We start from the raw sequence: 26530 nt of genomic DNA, 5'->3' as shown, positions 1-26530 counted from the left end.
ATATGTGTGAAACTTGGCCTCTCATTTGAGGGTCCAAGGTTTAAAACTCAGGCACCTCTTTAACCTCCTTATCTTTCGAAGGTACATACAAATTAAAAATATAAGTTTCATACAAATTAAAAATATAAACTAATATATAAACGTTGTTCATGCCTATAATTGGCACTCATACGAACCTTATTATTAATTATACTACTATAGTGTACTTCTAAGTACTATATAATGTATTGTGTGTGTTGCTGTTGGCATGTAAGTAAATAAATAAATAAATAATTAATTTTGAAAGAGGAAAAAGGTGATTGGACGGTAGTATTATCGCTATGCCTATTTCCACATTACAAGCAAAGCTATGATTTAGTTTGAAGGGTGTAGTAAGGGAGAGATGCAAGAAGCATTCCAACTTAGTCCTAAAGGCCAGCAATGTGTATTTACGTCCTAGGGTACGACTTTTGTATTTTTAAGGTCAATTACAGATTCAATGGACAATAACAAGTAAATAAATATTTACACACAAATATATCAAAAAAATATTATATTTAATTCATTTGTCTAACCGGGTATTAAACCCACAAGCGAACCAGCTGACCGTGTACGGGTAAAAGAAATAACTGTAAAAGATAAATTTTCGGGTAGAAACAGACCAAATTCGGTCGTCTTTCATAATATAAACTCCTGAATATTCGGTCGCTTTTCCTAGAAAAAATGTCTGTGTCACTTCACTTGGAATATTTTCTCGTGTATAATATTAAGCCGACCCAAAATTATGCGGTTCCCTCAAAGGTTAAGGTCGGGGCTTAGTGACGTCACCGTAGCATAAAAATCCAATTCCATGAAAATCAGTGACATTAATCTTTTTAACGCGCTTGTAAGGTCTTGATCTGTTTTAGATAAATCGGCGTTTGGTTGAAAAGTTAAGTTATATATCAGTAATGCTTCAAAAGTGATCCGTTGTCCCACTACTGGGCACGGGTCTCCTCTCAGTATTCAAAGACACTAGGCCATAGTCCACCGAACTGGCCAATTCTCCGCGTAGAGGTAATATAGGAGTAGCAGACGAGCATGTAGTCAATCTGATGGTGACTACTACCGCTCATAAACATCTGTAATCAAACCCTGATAAGATAAGATTCCTACATGAAATCGGTCACAGATACGCCGCTACCCCTGAGAACTAAACTTTAAGGTCTCGGAAAAGTCTCTCCCTTATATCTCCCTTTCCGCACCCTTCAAACAAGAACACAGTAGCGTTTAACAACTGTTATTGGGCGGAAATAGGTTGTGCGGTGGTGCCGCCGGAGTCGAATTATAGGGAGTTGTTTTAGAAATTTCTTCTTGAAATTTTGAAGATAAATAACTATAATTAGATAATTTCCCGCTACCTCTTATGAAGGTAGTCGCGCCCTAATAAACATGTACCCATAGAAGATTGGACAGAACGGCGGATTGTCCCTTTGTAAATGAAATGTTTCGTGTCCCTTGTTTTGTAGTTATTCTCTGACCCACCTTAAAACGTGTAGTTTTTGACCATAGAACTGATAAATAATAGAAGTGTCAGGAAAATAGTTTTAAATACAATGAATATATTATCTAATCCACTAATTATTGTCAGGATTTTATGAAAACTAGTTAAAACCAGTTACAAAGTTAGTGATAGTGATAAATTTAAAGTTCATAAAGATGAAATGACTTTTTTATGTTGTCAGTCTAGTAAGTTTATTGGCACTTAAACAAAATAAATAACTAGAAATTATGAAAAAAAAAAACAAATAAACAACTGCTTAAAAAAGTCTGTGTTTATTCCCACAATTTACGTGAATCCAATTATATAAAAAATATTATCGTTTCGGCTATATATTGTAAACCCAAAAATGAAACCTTTATACATATAATCTATAAACATTCCTTTCCGTAGTCCGATAAACTTGGTTATGATTTTTCTGTCTGTATTTTAATTTATAAAATTAAGCATACTATTTAAATAGGAGATTTAGATGAACAAACGTACTAAATACACTGTATTTCTTTTAATCCTATGAGCCTCACATCCCACATTATTCACATTTTTTGTGTTATCAACTCTTTTTTTTCTGTGAACAAAAAACCTGCGTGTCACTTCTATTCTTTTACCGTTCTATGTCCTAGATTTATATCTAAAGAGTCATATAGTTTACTTTGATGTAAGGACGTTGTCGGATGAAGGATGAAATTACTTAAGCTTGTAAAGGGCTTCATGGTTTAACTATGGTACCAGTGTCACACCTTTTTTGCTTAATGATATAAGTTGGCCTAAGGCCTACCAACTTAATCTTTAAAAGAAATAAAACTTCTATTAACTTCAGTTATATGGTGGTTCTTTGATGGTGATAGAACCCTTTGTGGTTCGACTCCGGCGGTACCACCGCCGCATCTATTTCTGTCTCATAACAGCAGTGCTAACCGCTGCAGTGTTCTGATTTAAAGGGTGTGGTAAGGGAGACCGTCCGTAGACGAAGTAAGCTTACTTTGCGAAGTGGGCCACATCACTCGGAGGACCGATAACCGATGGGGAAGGTCCTCGAGTGGCGACAACGCGTAGGCAAAAGGAGTTCAGGCCGCCCCTCGAGCAGGTGGATCGAAGACCTGAAGGACGACGAGAAACCGCTGGATTCAAAGGGCACGGAACAGGTTGGAGTGGTGCCAATTAGAGGAGGCCTATGTCCAGCAGTGGACCTCAAAAGGCTGATGGCTGGTGAGGGAGACAGCGGCGTTCCAACTTAGACCTCAGGTGTAGCGGCGTATCTGGGTTTGATCATAGCTGTCCAAGGGCGGCAATAATCATTTAGGAATTCAAGCTCGTTTTCGTCATCTATATTATAAGAAACAATATTTTTTTTAAAGTTAGACAAAGTTTCTACCTACGCTACTTCCTTTAATTAAATAAGAAAACTTTTACTTAACAAGCTGCAAACATGTTGAGTTCTCTTCAATACTTCTAAAGAATATCGTGGCCATTTTTATTTTATTTCAAAATGTAAATAGTATGTTGCCAGTAATATGAGAGATGTATGGACTGTCGTGTACAGCATATAAATGCATGGGTGCGTTTATAGTGTAGTCGATTTTCAGCACTGACCGGTGTTTACCGGTTACTATTATACACATTATGTTCTAATACTTTGATTTGGCCGCTTGCCTGACTTACTAGGCTTCGAATTTAGGATTATTTTAGTGAAATGCGAAAAATGTGTAAAGAAAATTCCAGGTGTTCTGGTTCAAAAACACTTAAAAATCAAAAGGTGAAAATAACTTTACCTAATAATATGAATTTTCAATTATAAATTCACCCGGAATTAATAATGACCTTCTTTGTAACTTAAAAAGATTGGTAGATCGTGAATTATTTTTAAATTTGAAACTCGACTTCTTTATAAACGCACCCGTTTACATATAAAATTTATTTCAGCAAGATTTTTATTTTAAACTGAATATTTTACTATGCTACAGTGAAATAATATTTTGCAAATGTAATTCGATTCGTCAGACTAACACCTTCAAGTATCTAGCCCTTAAGGAATAAGTTTAGCTGTTTCTTACATAGCTGTTTCTTTCAATATTACAAATACCTTTTTTGAAATACGAAGTAGCAACCAGCAAGGAGTTCTGGTGGTAAGTGACTACTGCCGCTAATGGACATCTGTAATCAACCTCAGATAAGATTAGAGTTCTATCTGAGATCAGCCATAGAAGCGTTATTACGCCTGAGGACTTGTTCGAACGCTTTGGATATTTTTTTTATAATATAGTAGTAGCAGATGAGAATGCAGTCCACCTGGTGGTAAGTGGCCACTGCCGTTCATGGACATCTGTAATCAACCTCAGATAAGATTAAAGTCCCATCTGAAGTCGGCCACAAGTGCGCCACTACCCTTGAAGACTTAGTTGAAACACCTCGCATAAGTATGTCTCCCTTACCACACCCTTTAAACCAGAACACAGTAGCGCTTAACACTGCTCTTATCAGGCAGAAATAGGTATGTTAGTGGTGTCGCCCGAGTCGAGCCACAAAAAATCCTTCTCACTGTATTTAAATAATAAGTTTTCAAAATAATATGTTTTTGTCACATCATATCAAGAATCCTTACACAGTTGTATTAGTAAGAACATTATATTTTTACTTAAGTCTTTTTCATTTTTCGTGATATTTCTACGAGACTAGAACTAGTTGCGAAGTCAACAGTTATAATATGAAGCTGGAATTTAATACAAAATTGTTTCAACTATGCTTAAGGTGAGAAAATTAAACTGGAGTAGGTACCCCAATTATCCTTTGTCGGCGTAACAGGCTAATGAGTTCTAATTTACTATTAAAATTGGAAGACTTTGCATAACAATTTCCATTTTCTAGCGTCTGTTTTGGGATTTTGGTTCAGTAGTTATATTACTTTCTATTTAATCGTTCGGGATTCAGGATTTCACTAGGTTATTTTTATTCCTTAAAACCCCTCAAATCAAAAAGCTCTGACGTAATTTTTGAACGTACTAGAAAAAAATATAAAAGAAAATTTATTAGAAAGCAAATTGAACTATTTTCGTTATTAACTTTGTTTATTTTGGTTCTACAACAAAAACTATAGAAACCAATGTTATAGACAATTCAATTTGAGACCATAATTATTTTTACAAATTTTCCGTGCTTTTACAAGGAGGCCAAGGGATAACAGTTACAACCCCACAAACTTAGATTTAGCTTCACACAAAACCAGACCTCCAAGACAGTTTTTGGAGTGGAAAGATATCTTATATGTAACTAGCTGACCCGGCAAACGTTAAGTTGCCATATAAATAAAAATTGTTAAGAGTGAACTACGCTTAACACTTAGATAGTAGCCGATTCTCAGACCTACTGAATATGCATATAAAATTTGGTGAAAATCGGTAAAGCCGTTTCGGAGGAGTACGGTAACTAACATTTTGACACGAGAATTTTATATATAAGATTTCTATTTATGTAATCTATACATAAATCCGTGTGATTTCACTGTAATAGTGGTCAGTACAAATGGTACATGTGTCTAGATATGTATATTAGGTGTCAAACGTCCTACTTATCAAAATATTATATAGAAAAATATGATTTTGTCTGATACAAAATATGCAGTGTTTGTACATATAAATGGAGGCTATACATACGAAGATACCTACTGTTAGCATTGTTAGCATATGCCCGTTGCATCGTAACAATACGGTCGTTAAACACGCATTAGTGTGCTGACAGCGATCCGATGCAGCAATTACTGTTCTGTTTAGCTGAATTACTGGTACTGTTGACCGGTTGACAGTTGTTACTGCTTACTATGTCTATGTAGTTACTTATGGTGCATTGATATGACAAAACTAAATGAATGTTTATATATTTTTTTAACGTGACTGCGCACATATGGACTGTGTCTATAGTAATATTGTATCGAAAAATATGAAACGACACTTTCAATGTCAATAAATAAATGGAGCCTTAAAGTTGTTACATATATACAGTTTAAATAACTGTCATTTGCACTTACAATCTATATTAAACCCGTATATACGAGTATACATACTGTTAGCATATACCCGTTGCATCGTAACAATACGGTCGTTAAACACGCATTAGTGTGCTGACAGCGATCCTGTGTAGCAATTACTGTTCAGTTTAGCTGAATTATTGTTACTGGTGACTGGCTGACAGTTGTTACTGTTCACTATATCTATAAAGGTACTTATATTGCATTTCTAGCTACATATCTTACGTGCCAACCATAGGTGGTGACATAACTAAATGAATGTATTTATATTTCTTATAACGCGACTGCGCAGACATGGGTTGTGTCTATTAAAATATTGTATAGAAAAATATTATTTTTATTGATACGACATGTTCAATATCTGTAGATATAAATGGAGCCTTAAAGTTGTTAAAGATATTAAATAATATTGGATATTGATTTGATATAGATAAGACGAATATTTGTAAGCCATCCAGTGACATACTAAGCGACTATGTTACAAAAATGCTTAAACAACTAACAATGACCCTATTTTCAAATAAATTGATTTGATTTGATTGATTTAAAGCAATGCCATTTGTATTTACAATATATATTAAACCCATACATACGAGTATATACGTAGTGTTCGCATATACCCGTTGCATCGTAACAATACGGTCGTTAAACACGCATTAGTGTGCTGACAGCGATCCGATGCAGCAATTACTGTTCTGTTTAGCTGAATTACTGTTACTGTTGACCGGCTGACAGTTGTTACTGTTTACTATTTGTGCTGTTTTAGTTAAATGTTAAAGTTCTTAATAAAAATACATACATTAAATAAAGAGTGTTGAAATCGTTATAAGATACAATTGCCATACAGCTGTATTTTAGTTTAAATTTTGTTTTGAAAACTGGCAGAATCTAAATGGTAGCCTGAAACAAGAACTTTTAAGGCGTTCTCGGAGGCGAGGTGTTAACAATTTCTAATTAAATTCTTTTTGTAGACGATCATTGATGACAAGTTCATGAAAAGGACAGGACAGGAGGTCTTTATATTTTTGTCGACCCGCGTGGCGGAGCGTTCACCATACCGGTCCGGTGCGCAGAGGGTCCCTGATTCGATCCCCGGCCAGACAGATATCAAAATTATTAAGATTTCTATTTCTGGGTCGGCGTGTTTGTGTATATGTCTATGTGTGTGTCGATGGCACCTACAAAACAGCGAATCCTAGTGTGGGACTGTGAGTGTAGAAAGCGTTTCTTTATTATTATTTATTTATTTAAATAATTCTTGCAACCTATGATATCTAAATAATAGATAAAAGGTTTGTTTAAAAAATCGTAAGTTTTGTAGATAACAGTAGACAGTTATTGTTATATAATACTTATTCCTAGAATATTTTATTATAATGAAAACAAAACGTGATCATTTATACTGATTAATTAAAGTAACCAACTTAAAAGAAAATAAGTTACGAGTAAATAGTAAAATAAAAATGTATCCTAAACTTCATTTCCACTAGCTTTACTGAAAACATATTTCAAATATATCCTGGATTTTCGAAACAATTTGTGTGATGGCTCAAAGTCCATGCGTTGTCCCGTAGGAAATCGGTGGATGTGTTTCATCTCTGTACACATCAAGGAGAAATTTAAATAAACATTTCAAATTTATGCAATTTTTTTTTTCGACTGCGGAGAGTAATGTTTTTCGAAGGTAATGTTTGGTGCGTCCTATAGTTTAATGGGTTGATGGATTTTAACATATGAGGTTTCGTTGTATTGTCTAAATTATGTGAGTGTGTTTTACCACGCTTTTATTGGCTTGACCTGTATCTTTGTAATTAACGACTTTCCTTGTGCAATTTTTGCGTGGTTTTAAGTTTTTACACTACATATAATTATTATAACAATTCTCTGGTTATAATATAGAAGTAGCAAACCAGCATACAGTCCACATAATGGTAATTAGCTACTTTTGCTCATGGACTAATCTCATAATTAGAGTTCTACGTAAAGTCGACCACAGAATAACCTAATCATGCATTATCATCCAAATGTGTATTCAAATTTCTATAAATTCGTTAAAATTTCAGTTCTAAAATTTGATGAGGATCAAATTTTTCAAGTAGGTACCGTATGAGGACATAGGAACAAATAAGACAAGTTAACTAACGTAACATATACTACATGTTTGTTTTGACACACAAGTGTGCTATTTTCTTCCGGTTCCCAATCTTCAAAAGTGTATCTTAATTAAGGATTTTGAGAAATGTCACAAGTCTTCAAAGATTAATTGTCTCATGTCACACACATATTTTAAATACCTTAATTCAAAAGATGAACAGTTTCGCGTGAATTCAAATTATCTCCACTTAATTAAACGAGTACAAAGGGCCCATAAAGTTAAATTAAATTGAGAAAAACCACTATCTTGTTTAATTTAGATCCTTAAGGGCATTTTTGTACTCGGCGAGGTTTTTTGTAAAGTAGCAAAAGGTAGAAGTTAAATACATAGATGTAGCGATGATGCTCCCGCGATAAAATTGCAAAAAGTTCTATCAAAATTTAATACGATAGCGTAGAATTAAAGAAACTAAGCACTCTTTTCAGGCATAACTAGCAATTACAAAACCAAAAAAAAGGACTGCCCGAAAATCCAACGTCAACTCATTTCATGTTAAAATCCCTCAAGCCGTTTTAACTGTTAGACATAAAATATAAACATTCATACATGTTAACTCTCGAAAAACATTACCCTCTGCAGTATTGCAAAAATAAAATACATGTATAACAAATTACTTCACACGGACTGGAACTGCAAGTATACAAATACTTGATCAAGTAGAGTTAGACCCTACATACATTATCCAGACATTTTTTCTCAATTACATTGAAGACGACAAAAAAACGACCGCCACAAAGCTAACTCAATTCTAAATCTGCATTTAATTAAGTAAACTGCTATATGTGAAAAAGCCTTATCATCCCGATCATCATGGGGTGTTAAAGAGTTATACAAATGCGCTTTAATTACATTCCTGCCCGCAAATAAATCAGGGATAGTATTGTGACTGCAATGTTTATTGGCATGAAGGTAGTTGGTGGTTTCACTCCGGAGGACCACCGCCACACCTATTTCGCCTAATAAAGGCAGTGTTAGCGCTGCTGTGGCCGACCTCAGCTAGGATGAAGTCTTATCGAAGTGTTATTGATGTCCATGGATAGCAGTAGCCACCTGTTTTGAAGGTGGTAGAACCCTTTGTGGCTCGACTCTAGCATACCTATTTCTGCCTAATAACAGCACCGTTAAGCGCTGCTGTGTTCTGGTTTGCAGAGTGTGCTAAGGGATACATACTTATCCAAGGCTGCGTCTTCAAGGGTAGCAAAGCATCTGTAGCCGACCTCAAGTGAAATCTAATCTTATCTGGTATTGATTATACATACCCATGGATGGCAGTAGCCACCAAGTTCAAAGCCGGCGATGCATTGGCGACTCGTCTGGTGTCGCAACTGTCCATAGGCGACAGATACTACTTTCCACCAGGCAGCACGTCTGCTTTATCGTAACGCTCAACTATAAAAAAAAACCTAAATATTTAATATTACATTATATTATAATTTGATATTACAACACATACAATATTACATCGTAATATGAAAGCACCTTCGAGATTTCGTAACACTCCATTTGCGTTACAAAATATGCCGAACCCGCCTGAATTCAGGGAAATAATTTACCCGCCGTCTTGATGTTTCGGCTCATTAAGCCACGGTTTTTATACCTCACCCGCGGACCCTAACCCAGTTCCGATTTCGGAATTTCCTTCTTTTTTTGATTACACTTAGGTATTTGTGTAAGAGTAGAATACTTTTTTATAATATTGATGAAGAAAACTAGCGTGGAGTCCACCTGATGGTAAGTGGTTATGCCGTCTACGGATTTCTGTAACTATCTTCATTTAGAATAGGTTCCACTTGAAGTTGATCACAAATGTGTTGTCGACAGGTTTTTAGTCTCATCATATGTGAGTCAGTAGAAACAGGTATGGTGGTGATGGCTCGAAAGTGGTAGAGACATTTGAGGTTAGACTTCAGAGGCATTTAGACATGAAACTGTTCCGCTTTAAAGAATTTAGTGATGGAGATGTCTCCATGTATGTTGGTATGTAACGCCGCGGGTTAGGCGTTCCAAGTTTATCCTTAATCTAATCTAGGATCTGGCACCAAACTTAGGTAGGAATGTAATCTTACCTGGGGTTGATTACAGATGTCCATTTGCGGCAGTAGCCACTTATCATCAGACTTCATTATTATAAAAAATCTACCCGGACGATGTTATACTCTGGTAATTAATTAACGAAATATTAGTTCGAAAAGTGGGCGGGGCAGTTCAAAAACTCTACTACACAACTCAAAACTTCTGAAACTATTTCCAACTCACAAAGTAAATTACAATATAATAGTAATGTTTAATTCTGTTATAACGTAATAATACCTTTGTCGAATCAAATAAATTATTCAAGATGATTCGATTGAATTATAAATGATTCGTTTCTTCGCGGCATAGGGATGTCGATCAATTGATAATCGATGTTTTTGAACGAAAAAAGTAATCTTAATCGATCTCCAGTAATCGATATTTTATCCTAAAAATCGATTCGATTTTTTGTTCCATAGTTCCATATTAACAAATGTATTATAGACATTTTTTGCTGATAGATACGTATTTCAGTGATTGTTTGGTCCGCGTCACTTTTTTCGCTAAATTCGCCCCGGAATAGTTCGAAGATCGACTTTCGAAGAATCGATTCTTTAGGCCTCGATTTTTTGCGAATCGATTTATTGCACTTTTCGAATCGATTCAATATTTTTTGGAAAGAATCGACATCCCTATCGTGGCGTACACGCGTACGTGTAATGTAGTATATGGTAATGCTACGTAATTCTGCTTTCACAAGTTAGTAGGAATACGATTTTCAGAGGATTGGTTTTTGCAGCTTGTAAGAAGATCGTCTGAATTTCTTTTTACAGGCTTTATTAAACTTGCCTTGTAATGCCGTGAGGGTATATTGCAATTGAATTTTATACTAGTTAACCCCTAACAACTGAGCTGAAATTTTGTTCACATATTTTATTGACAATGCACGATTAGATTAATGACGTTATTCTTAATTTAATATGGCAGACTAATTATTTATTTTTATACACCCCATTAAATGAAAGAATTTCTTAGAAAAATACGAAATAACGTTGCTAAAAAGCTATTTTTAAACGTTTTTAATATAACTTTTCTTTCCCTAATACTAAAATACAGGGTATGGAGCTCTCTATCTAATTCCAACATTTATGTAAAAAAAATATTTTCGATAAGTATACTTCTAATTTATAATATCAAATAGTCGTATCCAATACTTATTTTACAAGTAATAATTCTATGACATGATTTATTTTACAAGTCATAATCCTACAGAATCCATACCACAACGTACCAAGAGCTGTTTTATCCGACGCAGGCACTAAAGTCTGAGCTAGGAACACACTTGACCGAGTTTCGCCACTTCCTTTCTCTTGTGCCTAGCCTTAGTTAGTTCCTAGTACTTGGAGTAAGACCTAAGGTATCGGTCCTATTATAAGCGAGTAGCTGATGAAAATGTTCCATATTTCACGTAATATTAGATATTTTACGCAAATGTATGAAGTTATGTGGTTCAATGATGAGAAATATAAAATGGAGTAAACACTCGATGAAAGGTACATGTTTCTTTAACAAAATAAATCATATAACTAAACAGGATTATATATTATATTAAATAGATTCTTCACAGAATTATTTTTTAACGTCAAAAATCGATCATCGCTCCGCAAGGTTATCGCTGTTGGTAAAAAACTCAAAAACTTGTTCAGAAAACTTTTCCAGATTCTTTTTTAAATTGATCAGCTACTCACGCTTAAAAAGCATAATAAAATATGAATCAAAAACATATATACAGTCCGTCTGATTTTAAATCATTGTCGCGAATAGACATCTGCAAACACCAAATAACATAACAATTTCCACCTGAAATAAATCATACCTATACCGGCTTCGTAACTGAAGTACGTGCAAGTACGTTGCACCTCAGATTAAATTGGAATGCCAATAGCCAACATATAAGTGTTCATACCCATAATCCATAATCCTACGATCTATCCTCTGTACAATAGAAGGTGATAGAGTCCTTTGTGGTTCGACTCTGGCGGCGCCACCGCCACACCTATTTCTGCCTAATAACAGCAGTGTTAGGCGCTGATGTGTTCCGGTTTGAAGGGTGTGGTAAGGGAGACAAACTTTTTCGAGGCGTTCCAGCTTAGTCCTCAGGGGTAGCGGCGCATCTGTGGCCGACCTCAGGTAGGAACATATCTGGGGTTGATTACAGATGTCCATGGGCGGCAGTAGCCACTTACCATCAGGTGGACTGCATACTCGTCTGCTACTTCTATATTATAAAAAAAAAACAATACGTTTCCATTCCCAAGGACTAAGTTATAACACTGCCTGCCCCGTGAATTAGTCAACTCGCGTCTAGCTTCTAGCCGACGATAAAACAGGTACCTTATCAGCATTTTATGTGAATATCGTGTGACTCGAGGCAATATATTTTTTCCAGCGTAAAGGATATAGTTTTCTTCGTCAAAGCGAATTTTTAATAGCTTTATTAACATGTGGGGTTTTTATTAATGTTAAAGCGTATTGCTTTAATATATAATTGCTTGTCGGGTGTAAACTTATGTAGATTTATTTAAATGTACACTTCAATTAAAATTTTCAGTCAAATTTTGTTGAAATACAAAGGTATTTTTTTGTAAATGGATTATAATATACGGAGTTTTTAATACGCTTTTATTAGCTTCAGACGTATGTATGTTGGTATGTTAGTATGTAACGGAATCTTTGAACATGATTTTAACCCCCTTCAAAACGTCGGATTAACTTGAAATTTGGCATACTTATTAAGGACCGATGACAATTCAATATTTTAAACATTTTGACCCGTTATCCTTACTAGGATAATCAGGATCAGCGATTTTTGTTTTCCTGAGACCCGGAAGGTCTGCGTTAAGACCAATAAAGGAATCTACCAGGCGCGCCGATCACCTAACCTAACCTAACCTGACCTGACCTGACCTGACCTGACCTCAACTTCGACGCGTCCGTTGTTAATAGCATCATGAAACGGTGTCATACAGCTGTGTTAAACAATGACCCAATATTCATTTTTGCACTGCTAAGCAAAGGTGTGCTGATGCTGATTCGAAAGATAAACTTGATAATACGCTACGTAACAATCGTTAAAATAATCGCTAAAATAATCACTAAAAAATGAAAAATAAATAATAGTTAAAAAAAAACTAAAAAATACGCTTTTATAAAAAATTCGACCAAAAAATAAAAAATAAATAATAGTTAAAAAAAAACACTTTTTATAGAAAATCCAACTAAAAAATAGAAAATAATTTTTTTAAAATTTGAATTAAGAGTAGTGTAAATAAGATAAAAATATTTTTTATTGTAAAAAAAGCGTGGGGTGCTTTTTAAGATATTATCAAAATGATAATCCTTCTACTCAATATCTATCAATAAAATATTTATAACTATTGACACCATGCACCCCACGCTTTTTTTACAATAAAAAATATTTTTATCTTATTTACACTACTCTTAATTCAAATTAAAAAAAAAATATTTTCTATTTTTTAGTTGGATTTTCTATATTATAATTGAACTATTATATCCCACTGTAATGTTTTTCGAGGGCATATTTGTTGATATTCGGCATGTCCTCCAGCTCAAACGGCTTGATGAATTCTAATATATGGTGTCGTTGGATTCGTTCAAATTGTGGAAGACACAGGCTTTTTTACGCAGTCGGGTTTTTGTTTTCGTTGTTTTTGTGAAACATGTAAAGAAGTAGAGTCCACATAGAGACAAAACTAAATTCATTTAGTCGTATGTCACATAGGAAATCGTACATGGACTCTTTTTGGAACTTGATTTTATTATTAAACGAGCATTTGCCCGCGGCTTCGCTCGCGTTACGAAGTAATATTTTAATCCCCTATTTTATCCCCTTGTGGGTAGAATTGATCAAAATCCTTTCTTATGATGCCTACGTCATAACATCTACCTGCATGCCAAATTTCAGCCCGATCCGTCCAGTGGTTTTGGCTGTGCGTTGATAGATCACTATGTCAGTCAGTCACCTTTGAGTTATATATATTTAGATAGCGGTAACCCCTTTAGTTTGACTACGGTGATACCGTCATCTAGATCTGCTAGCTTTTTTGGTTAAGCAGATATACTTATACGAGGCATTCCAAGTTGGAATAACTGTTGGACTAAGTTGGAAATTCCAACTCGAGTGTCGCAGCGCTTATAATCGGCTTTATATAGAATCTCTATGTAGGTCCATATGAAATTTATTACAGACACTTACTGCTTTCTGTTACCAATCTTTTAAAAACATATTAGCATAAAATATAATGAAACAAAACACCATTGTAAAATAACATCCTATATATGGAAATTCAAACTCGTAGGTTTAATCCGATTATTCCGCGTGCACGCATGTTGGTAAAACCAAAATATAAACATACATATAATCATAGATTAGTAAAGATTAATCGCACCTAACAAGAAAATGTAACCTTTTGACAATTGTCACTGTCAATTATTTTCGTGTTTGAAAAATATTTAAAAAATGTAGTTTTTAGATAATTTACGAATAAAACGGTATTTCTTTGCACTTTTTCTTCGATTTCGTATCTTAAATGCGCATGTCGGCATTATTCCGCGTAAATTACACCATGATAGCCATTAAACGGCTGACAGAATTGTCAGCTGCTTAAGCCATTTAATGGCTTCCTTCAATTACATGGCGGTGAGATATCTATACTTATCTATGCATATAATATTGTGTATATAAAAAGGTAAAGACAACGGTTTAGTGTCTTTTTCTCTTTTGTTTTCAATCAATTAGTTTTGTTTTGTTTTTGTTATTGATTATTTTAAATGCTATCGATTCAAAAACATTCAACATTTTGTTATTATGTATGAGTAACAGACGAGCATGCAGTCCACCTGAAGGTAAGTGGCTACTGCCGCCCATGGACATCTGTAATCAACCCCAGATAGGACTATATATTCCTATCTGAGGTCGGCCACAGATGCGCCGTTACCCCTGAGGACTAAGCTGGAACGCCTCGGAAAAGTATGTCTCCGTTACCACACCCGTCAAACAGCAGAACAGAACACAGCAGCGATTAACACTGCTGTTATGAGGCAGAAATAGGTGTGGCGGTTGTGCCGCCGGAGTCCAACCACAAAGGGTTCTACGACAAACCTTCCAAGTGTTCGATACAACACGATACGTTACCTTAAATTACATTACATTTCGTTATGTTACGTTACGTTTCATTACAGCTCGTTACTTAACGCGACGTTTTGTGACGTATCAATTTGTATGAATTATATTGTATTGTTTTTTGTAATATTTATACATGCTTCCTTTTTTTTAAACACATCAAAGAAGTAAATCTTCTTACGTCACACGCTTTTTATGTTGAGATTTCAAGCCCTTGTGTATGTCCCTATATATGTATACCCTAAACCCAACGTGACATGAAGTCAAAAGCTCGTCTCGTAATGCCGAACAGGGCAATATGTCCAATAAATTTATGATATGGGTCTAGGCGTTCTCGACATTTCCAATAATTAATCTACTGGGCCCGTTTATATGGATGTGTGCGTTATTTTCTTTCTTTCTTTGTAATTTCGGATAAACTACACACATCGGTAGAATTTGCTATGGCAGTATTCTTTGTAATTATGTCTTTGGAAGTTATATTTTTTAGACGTAAAAATCCCGGTCTCCGCGCCTCTAATTTTTCAATTTATGTGCTTTTTAAAAAAATATTATTATACGCTGCAAAGGTAAAAGAAAATATTTACACATATGTTCTTTAAAAAGCCGTGTCAATGACACACATAAATTAATTAAAAAAAAACTGACTATTTTTAGCGTGTGAAATTGCACGTACCGATTACCGATGTAACACATAATGACATTTTATTAATTACGTCAAAGAAGTGTAACTTACATCTTATCCCAGTATGTGTGTGATTTATAGGTAATTCGTATGTCCCTTTAGGGTATACGCAACGTGACATGAAGTCTAAGCTCGTCTAATTCCGAACCGGGCAATATGTCCAATAAATTTATGATATGGGTCTAGCCGACCTCGACATTTCCAATAAACTAATCTAGTAGGTCTGTTTATATGTATGTCGAATCATATCGAAGTCCAATATCGTTTATATTTAAGCTGATTTTAATACATAACTATTTTAAATATGAATAGGATTAGTTTATATATAAGTTAATTTTACTCTTTCTGCAGTAAATTATTGTACTGTGATATTTTTAAAGCTTATTTCGATAAATAAGCTTTTTATATGATCATTGTAGCAACCGACAAGTCTACCTGATGGTAAGTACATACTACGCCCCATAGACATCTGTGACCATATACAAAAGGTATAAAGCCCGTCACAGATATGTTGTCACTAATAAGGACTAAGATGTTCGCCTACCACCAAAACAAACAACGATAAACACTTTCTACACTCACAGCCCCACACTAGAATTCCCTATCGTGGGTGCCATGGACACACACAGACGAATACATATACACCCAGACCCAGATATCTAAATTCATCATTCAGATATGTCTGGCCGGGGATCGAACCCGGAACCCTTTGCGTGTCAGAATAGTATGGTGACCGCTCCGCCACGCGGGTCAACGCAGAACTATTTCACGCTAATCCTGTGACAGTGGTACCTACCACCAACTATCTACAACCTTTAATTAATAACAACCTACATATCAAAATATTATTTACAAACAAAAATATATTTCAAGTATTGTTAAATTTTAATCAGTTTGTTTGATTGTATGGGAATGAAAAAGCAATACTTTTTCGATTCTATTTTTTCGATTGTGAAGTTACTTTGTGAACGTTTAATAACTCAAAACAAAGCGTTTCAATTGTAGTCAGTTCACATTAGTTCGAAGTGAAATAGCAATGGATGTTAATTAAAATCCATTCAGGTTTTTGTGTGTACTTTTTTAAATACAGATGTAGCAGACGAATAGAAAAAGGGAGAAGGAAAACATTATGTGGAAACCTGTATACTTAAAATGTCATTAAGAAGAACGTTCACAAAAGTATGTGGATTCTACCAATTTGCATGGCGCGGTGGACTATGGACTATTGAAGGTGGTAGAACCCTTTATGGTTTGACTCCGGCGGCACAACCACCACACCTATTTCTACCTAATAACAGCAATGTTAGGCGCTGATGTATTCCGGTTTGAAGGGTGTGGTAAGGGAGACATACTTTTCCGAGGCGTTCCAGCTTAGTCCTCAGGGGTAGCGGCGCATCTGTGGCCGACCTCAGGTCTAATCCTATCTGGGGTTGATTAACGATGTCCATGGGCGGCAGTAGCCACTTACCATCAGGTGGACTGCATGCTCGTCTGCTATTTCTATATTATAAAAAAAATCCTTTTCATTCTGAGACCTGTGCCCAGCAGTGGGATAGTAACGGTTTGACGACGAAACAAGTATGTAGTCCGCCTGATGGTGAATGGCTACTGCTCCCCATGGACATCTGTAATAAACCCCAGATAAGTTAAGATTCCAACCTGAGATCGGCTACAGTGCCGCTACCCTTGTGGACTAAGTTGAAATGCCTCAAAAAAGTATCCCCTTAAGACACCCTTCAAACCAAAACGTAACAGCGTTTGACAATGTTGTTATTAGGTACAAGTAGGTGTGGCGGTGGTGCGGCCGGAATCGATCTACTGAAAATTTACTAACACCTTTAAAATTGATTCTGAACGCATCGCTAAATGTTGTGTTCATTTGTAATTCTTCGCCATTATTGTTCCTCATGAGCACGGGTCCTCTCAGAGGGGTGAATTTCATACTCCACGGAGCTGGTGCAAATTGGTAGATTTCAAGCGCCTTTGAGAACTTTTTTCTTACGTTTCCTTTCACCGTTTAAGTAAACCAAATTATAATAAATTCTAATTACGCTCATAAAATTAAAATCAAGTTTTTAATCATTAAGCTTTAGAAATAAACGCACATTTGAACTTTACAAAGAACTTCAACACTATGGAATATATCTTTTGATTGGCCCCATTAATCCAAGAGGAAATATCGGAATTTCCGATGAAAACGAACGTAACCCTATACTTATAGTCATTTCCATTACAGAGGAAATTATACGTTCCCGATAAAACCAATACTCATATGAACCGCACTAAAGAATATTCTTTATGCCGATATCTGATGCCGGAGGGTAATGATAATAATGGTAATGAAAATTCATTGTAGCAAACATTGTATTCGAGGCATTTCAGCTTAGTCCTCAGGGGTAGCGCATTTGTGGGTAACCTCAGATAGGAATCTTATCTTATCTGGGATTGGTTGCAGTTTATGAGGGGCAGTAGTTACTGGCCATCAGGTGGACTGCATGCTCATCTGCTAGTCTTATATCATATTTAAAAAATAATAATAGGGTTGTTATTTGTATACCACCACAAGGTTCTATCAACGATGTGTAAGTATAATAGAAAGAAATATTAAAAGGTTCAGGATTTAATTCCAGTAAAGGTAGAAGATTAATTTATGATTTTAGAAGCGTTATCTACTATAGGTTTTAGTGTAATTTTCAGACATTACTGGAAAATATAAGTAAATTTTGATTGATCTCCATAACCAAACATCTTGTGAAGTGATGGTAGTTGTATTGAAATTCAAAAAGTGCTCTGTAAAGAACCTATTTCGAATAAAAAAAATGATTTGATTTGATTTGACGGTCCATGAAGTGTGAACCTTCTTTCAATTGTAATGGAATACTAAATAATAATGACTTGAGTTTAAAAAAATCTTTATAAAAATATGAAATGGAAGTAAAAATAATAAACTTGAAGCGGAGAGGCCTAAACCAAGTCTTATCTAGTAATTTCCATTACGTACGGGATTATATGTCGCTGCTAAAACCAATAGAGCTCAGAAGCACTAACGAATATTCTTTATGGTCGATATCTGATGTCGGGATAGTGTCATTACCATTATGGTGATAAAAATTAATTCTCTCGTACTCGTATATAAGTTACGCTTGGGAATATTTTGGTTATGAAGGATTTATTTTGACCTATATTTATTTACTTCTTCTGTACAGATATAAATATTGAAAAGGTTTGACCGGTCAGTTACCAACTTCGATGGGTGGCGGAGATGCGTTGGGATGCTTACTGACTGGTTTAATATGGAGGCAGCGAACTAAGAAATATCCTGATGGAATGTCATTATGGATATCTGTAGGTAATTAGCCCCAGATAAATACTCATATTATTTCATGATGATGATGATGAAATACCCATTCAAGGGGTTGCTACACCTGAGTATTATATTGGAACACCTTGGATAAATATATATCCCTTACCACACCCCTCAATCCATAATCAACTAAAAAGGGGTTAACACTGCTGTTATTAAAACATTTTTTTTATAATATAGGAGTAGCAGACGAGCATGCAGTCCACCTGATGGTAAGTGGCTACTGCCGCCCATGGACATTTGTAATCAACCCCAGATAGGATTAGATATTCCTACCTGAGGTCGGCCAGAGATGCGCCGCTACCCCTGAGGACTAAGCTGGAACGCCTCGGAAAAGTATGTCTCCCTTACCACACCCTTCAAAACTGAACACAGCAGCGCCTAACACTGCTGTTATGAGGCAGAAATAGGCGTAGCGGTGGTGGTGCCGGAGTCAAACCACAAAGGGTTCTACCACTTTCAAAAATACTTTTATCTACTCTACTCTCAACGCCAAAATTATTAATCAATTGTTAACCAAAAAATATCTCTTCTTACTTACAGTTTTATTTTTTTAATTTTTATTCCTGTCACAGAGTATTTAATAAGGGCAACGGCGCCCTTTCATTTTATTACATAAAAATCCTAGGCCCAATGGTAATGAAGTATTGACCTTTGCCCTTTAAGGGCCGCCTACTGAGAGAAAAAACAAAAGATGAGCAGTATTTGTTTAAGCACTTAACCTAGATCTCAGCACTCATTCATGAATATTCGAATAACAGAGGGTAATGACACTGGGATGGTAATGAAAATTCATCGCGTATTGTCGAAAGAAAATAAATTTATCGTAATGTTTTCTTTTCACTTACGCTTTTAACTTGCGTATTAATAATCGATCCATCCACATTTTGCCTAACAATTATCGGAATTTGACAATTTCTGCCTATTGATCATAGTCGTCGTCCATCCATTATCGTCCCACTGTTGGGCAAGGTTCTCCTCTTACTAAGAGGGTTATAGGCCACAATATACTGCGCTGGCAAAGTCCGTACTGGTAGACTTCACACACCCTTAAGATCTTTTTTTAAAGAATTTTCAGGTATATAGAAATTCTCACTGTATTTCCTTTAAAGCAAGTGATAATTTAATTAAACATCAAAATTAAATTAAATAAATTTAATTAAATTAACTAAAAATAAGTAAAATTAAATAATAAATTATTTTTTAAAAATAAAGATGTTGATTAGTGATAGTTAATTTCCAATACACACGTAACTAAGAAAAGTCGAAATTGCATGGGATTTGAACCTCGGACCTCCCAAATAAAATGCCGGTTTTCATGAACACTCAGACCAAAACAGATTTTAATTTTAGATGACTAAAACCGGGAATCAAACCCAGAACTTTACCACTATTTCTAAAGTGTTGATCAGAAGAACAGCACACACTACATAATATTTTCATATTTTCCCTATATTGTTAAAGGAATGCTTTGTTCGACCAAAACTTCACCGATTTCTGCAAAGTGCTCCGATTTGTATGAAAATCATTTTATCTCCGGATGTAGTTTCCTTGAAGATATAAGTAAGAAGTGGATATTATATTTCCATTCCATATTCCCAGAATTATTGGTTCTTTGATAACCTCAACAAGAATATCTCTCAAAAATAAATATAGTACAATAAACTAAAACACGCTTTTATGATAAAATCAAATAAAAGTGGAAAATAATTTTCAATGTAAGAATTTATTAAGGAACAGCAAATAGTATCTATAATTGTGAAAAAAGCGTGGGGTGCTCCATTTATCAGGTTCGAAAAGCGCCTACCCTAAACACAGAAACCTCAATTCTTCATTTGGATATATCTGGCTGGGGATCGAACCCCGAATCTAATGTATTTCAGACATGTAACCGCTGCACCGTGCCTTAAGAGTTGTGGGATTTGAAGATAGTAGTATTATCTGTGATTCGACTCCGAAAGCACTATTTCCACACCTACTTCTAATAATAGCATTGCTAAGAGCAGCTGTGTTCTGCGTTGATTGTGTATTGTGATTGAGACTTACTTATTCTAGGGATTCTAACTTAGTCCTCAGGGGCAGCGGCGCATCTGTGGCGGGCCTCAGGTAGGAATATCTAATCCTATCTGGGGTTGATTACAGATGTCCTTGGGGAACTTAAATTTTAGGTTAGTTTAGGTTAGATTTATTAGATGAAGGTGGTAGAACCCTCTGTGGTTCGACTCCGGCGGCACCACCGCCACACCTATTTCTACCTGATAACAGCAGTGTTAGGCGCTGCTGTGTTCCGGTTTGAAGGGTGTGGTAATGGAGACAGACTTTTCCGAGGCGTTCCAGCTTAGTCCTCAGGGGTAGCAGCGCATCTGTGGCCGACCTCAGGTAGGAATACCTAATCCTATCTGGGGTTGATTAAAGATGTCCATGGGCGGCAGTAGCCGCTTACCATCAGGTGGACTGCAGGCTCGTCTGCTACTCTTATATTATAAAAAAAAGGTTAGGTTAATTAGGTAAATTTTAGGTTACAAGACGCATTTTCTATCCTTATTTATATCATTGTTTCATCTGATAGCGCATACGTATCTGCTACACATATAACGCATATGTATCTACGGATAGATAGGTATATCTAAGAGCTAGGTCTTGTCGTAATCCCTAGACTAAACACATTACATCGGGCGAAGCTTAGGACATGAGAACGATTTAATGTTACATAATTGGATCTGTAGTTCCAAACAAGAGAAATAATATTTAATCTTTATTTTTGTTGATACAAACGAGATAGAACTCTTATGATCAGGTGGACTGCTAGCTGGTATCATCATCAACAGCCCATTACTGTCCCACTGCTGGGCACGGGTCTCCTCTCATAATGAGAAGGATTAGGTCATAGTCCACCGCGCTGGCCAAGTGCGTATTGGTAGACTTCGCATACCTTTGAGTTTGCATGTTCCTCACGATGTTTTCCAAGTAATAATTAATTTCTAATACACACATGACTGAAAAATCAGAGGTGCGGTGCCTGGGATTTGAACCTGGGACCCCTCGATCGAGAAGCCGAGTTTCTTAACCACTAGGCTATCACTGCAAGCTGGTTTGCTACTTCGATATTATAAAATAAATCTACGGTTGCAAAGCATTTGTAGTAAGTGGCTACTGCCACCCTTAGACATATTTAATCCACCCCAAATTAGGTTAGATTTCGACATGAAGTTGGGAATAGATGCGTTGCTGCGTTAGAGGACTTAGCTAGAAAGATTCGGATAAGTATGTTTCCCTTACCACACCCTTTAAACCAGAACACAGCAGCGCGTAACACTGCTTTTATTGGGCGAAACAGACTTGAATCATAGACAGTTGACCCCTGGTGGTCACTGCCGCCCAAAGACATTTGTATTTCTGTAATCCATTTAGAACAGAGTTTCCCTGGAGCCGGTCACAGATGCGTTGTCACTCCTGAGGACTATCATGTTCGCATAAAATGCAATGTATGGTAGTTTAACCTTTAACCCTCCACTGCCCACGGGTTACATAACTGTGTTAGTGTGCCCTTACGTTCCTACGGAGTATGTTTGTAATTGTGCGCAACACTTCAGAGCGGACTAGCACTTTGGCGCGGTCTCTACCTTTATCGTTCGGCAAAATATAGCGATGTTCCCAGTCAAGTCTTACTTTAATGTTGCTAAAGTTCTGAACTGAAACTAGGTTAGAACTGCATTTTAAGTATTTGCTCAATGAATTTTTCACATTTACGGGTTTAAACTTATAAAAAGTTCGTGAAAAAGTAAGTTTTGAATCCGCTTTGCTTTAATAAAGGTGGAAGTTTGTTTGTCGTTAGTAGTAGTGTAGCCCTGCTGTTCTGGTTGGAAGAGTGTATTGAGGGACACTTGACTCTATGTTTCAACTTAGTTTAACCCTTTGTGGTTCTACTTCGGCGGCACCACCGCCACACCTATTTCTGCGGCAGTTTTAAGCGCTGCTGTGTTCTGGTTTGAAGGGTGTGGTAAAGGAGTGATGTTTTTATAACAAAGGAGTAGCAGACGAGCATGCAGTTCACCTGATGGCAAGTGGCTGTCGCCCATGGACATCTGTAATTAACCTCAGATAAGATAACATTCCTATCTGACCTCGGCCACAGATGCGCCGCTTCCCCTGAAGACTAAGTTGGAAAGCTTCGAAAAGCATTACTTCCTTGCAACAACCTTCAAACCAAAAAACGCAGCGTGGTAGTGCTTTCTATAAGGTGGCTATTTTTAGGGTTCCATACCCAAATAATATAAACAGAACCCTATTACCAAACCTCCGCTGTCTATTCGTTTGTCATAGGGCTCTATCTCTTCGTCCCTGTAGTTCCGGGAGTAGAATAGGACTACGGTATCTCCTGCCTGTCGTAAGAGGCGACTAAAAGGGGGCATCCGTGGTTGAATCCCACATAAGCTCGTGTCGCTCCCACGGCATGGGGTACCTTTTGAAGGTTTCCTCCTCGTACAAAAAAGGGCTCTATCTCTTAACCCGTAGTAGGCAAATTTTTACACACTTCTATGTCTGCTATGATAACAAATCCTGAAATTTAAAAAAAAATGTGGTATGCAAGCCTGCAAGACGCATTTAGCCAATTATTACTTGCTACTACAAATCTATCAAGAATAAAGATAAATTTTTAAATCTCGAAAAGGAATTGAGCTTAGAAAATAGCTGATTTAAAATCACAGACAGACGCGATTATTTATTTCTACAGATTTGTACGAAGCATTTAACCCTTCGCCACTCGAGATGGGTCATTAGTTTCTGTTTTTCAAACGGTAATACCTCCCACGACCTACAGAAAGTACAAAGGGTTAAGACCTCGATAAGTCTTTGATTCCTTTAAGAATCTGGAGTTATCAATTGTTTTCTTGTTTATAGAAGATAATAATGTTATCCTTTTTTTACTAATTAAAGTTAACATTTTTAGTATCGAAATAATAAAAAAAAATCCATCAGTTTTGTAAAAATACTACTCTAATTTTAATTTCTTAAAAGTTACTTAGTATCTAATATTCCAATTTTTGTTGTTAAAATAAGCAAAAAAAGCATAGTTTGACGATCTGCACGAGTAGCCATTACTGTCCCACTGTTGGGCAAGATGATCTCAAAATAAGAGGGGATTAGGCTATAATCCACCGTGTTGGTCAAGTGCGTTTCGAGTGTGTGTATGTTTCCTCGTGTTGTTTTCTTTCACCATTAATACAAGAAATTGTAAGGTAGGCGGTGAGGTGTTGAAATAATAGACTGGAATGCTGGGATGACACTGACTTTATTATAGTTTGCTATCCAATATAAAGGTAACATAAGTGTCAAAGAATAACATACGCAAAGATTAATATACACAGAGGGGACACCTTACACCTCCCCCCTTAAAAGAAAAAAAATAAAATACAGTTAGTATTATTATTATTTTTTTTAACCAAGAATACAATACAATTTACATTATTTAAGCAGGAATATAAATTTTGGTACGATTTTTATGTACTACATCAATTTTATTATCTTTCATAATTTCAACATTTGGCGATAAATCTCTGATTACTACATATGGTCCTAAATATATACTATCCAATTTTCCTCCTACTTCATTCTTAATTAAAATCAGATCATTAGGTTTATACACTACAGGTTTCATATTTAAATCATAGTTACATTTTCTTTTTAGTTTACTGTTTAGTAGATTGTCTCTGGCCTCTTTTTGGGATAATTGTAAACGGTACTTTAATTCAAGTGGATAATTATCAAAAGTATAAAGCGGATCTACTACATTATTTAATAAATTACTAGGAAGGCAGCATTTTTTCCCAAAGACTAACTCGAACGGCGTGAACTTTGTTTCTCTGTGAACAGATGTATTGTAAGAGAAACACCAAAATGGAAGCCACTGGCTCCATGCCTCATAATGGTTGTTACACTGTATTCTAAGATATGAACCGAGATGCTTATGAGAATTTTCTAATGAACCTATGGATTGGTGGTGATAAGCTGTGGAATTCAATTTGTTTATATTTAAAAGTTTACAAACCTCGCTCATAGTTGAAGACATAAATTCACTCCCTCTGTCAGTTACAATATCCTTCGGTACTCCGTAACGTAAAATAAAATTATTAACAAAAGATCGAGCTACTTCAGTCGTAGTTTTAGAAATCAATGGATATGCTTCGACGTATTTTGATAAATCGCATTGTAATGTTAAGATATAAGAATAGCTATTTACGTCCCTATCAAGAGGTCCTACAATATCCAGATATATTTTTTCAAAGGCAGTATGTGCCGTAGTTGTAATGACCATTGGTTCCTTTACATGTACTGAATGTTTAAATTTCTGACATTTATCACAACGTTTTACGAACTGAATTACATCTTTTTCTAAACATGGCCAAAAGTAATATTTTTTAATATTGCTCAACATCCTTCTAATGCCAGCGTGGCCACTTGTTGGCAGAAGATGGAAGTCGTTGAGTATTACTTTTTGGTCATCTTTATCATTTATTCTTACAACATCCTTTAAAACACATAATCGAGGAATAGTATTACTTACGCTTGATTTCATTTCTTTACATAATTTTTCAACAAAAATATTACTTGTTTTATCCATAACAAAATACAACTCTTTAATATTTATTCTTTTACATACGTCATCTAGTTCTCTCACAAATTCGACTGGCGTAATTTGTGATGGAGATCCTATGCATTTTATATACAATACTTTATTCTCTTTACTATAGCAAAACGTTTTACTTTCATAATCAATATTGATTTTCTTCCTTAATTTATTTAATTGATCTTTAGAAATAAATGCCAGTTCTGTGTGATCCTGAGGTTTGATATGCGCCTCTACAACTTTCGGTTGATCAGACCAATCGTTACGAGAGTCGATATCATCCAAAGAATCTGGCACAGACTGAGCTTCTTTCCTTCTTTGAGCTCTTGTCATTACAGACAAGATGTTTTCATTCATATTTTTCAAGTCTTGTAAAGAAATTCGAGACAAAGCATCTGCAGCTGCATTGTCTGAACCCTTCACATATTCCACACAAAAATTATATTCCTCTAATAAGAGTCTAAATTTCATCAACCTACTCGACGGATCCCTCATATTAAATAAATACACTAATGGTCTATGGTCAGTTCGAATTTTAAAAGAATTACCGTAAAGATAAGGCCGAAAATGTTTTACAGCCCATACTATTGCCAATAATTCCTTTTCAATTATTGGATAATTTCTTTCAGCTTTACTTAGGCTCCTACTTGCATAAGCTATAGGTTTTAGATCCTTATTTGATAAAATTGCTCCTATGGCGTTATTTGAAGCATCTGTTTGAACAATAAATTCATTTTTTCTCGAAAAATCGGGATACTGCAATATGGGTGGTGAGATAATACATTGTTTTAGGTGTTCAAATGCTTTTTGACAATACTCATCCCATATGAAAGGAACATTTTTCCGACATAGACTGTTTAATGGACTTGCTTTTTCTGCAAAATTAGGTACAAATTTTCTATAATAATTAATAAATGCCACAAATCTTTTAACTTCGTCAAC

At 35.6% G+C, this 26530-nt stretch overlaps 1 protein-coding gene across 5 annotated transcripts in view; it reads left to right on the top strand.

The window, feature by feature from the left end:
* The window catches only part of LOC140745854 (uncharacterized), a 500815-nt gene that overhangs the window by 225355 nt on the left and 248930 nt on the right, over nt 1-26530 (top strand). The window lies entirely within an intron of this gene.

The sequence above is a fragment of the Epargyreus clarus genome, unplaced genomic scaffold (assembly GCF_041222505.1).
Source record: "Epargyreus clarus isolate Ecla_fem2 unplaced genomic scaffold, WU_Ecla_fem_2.2 ptg000011l, whole genome shotgun sequence".
Lineage (NCBI taxonomy): Eukaryota > Metazoa > Arthropoda > Insecta > Lepidoptera > Hesperiidae > Epargyreus > Epargyreus clarus.
The sequence above is the reverse complement of the archived record's forward strand: the minus strand, read 5'-3'. Positions and strand labels throughout refer to the sequence as shown.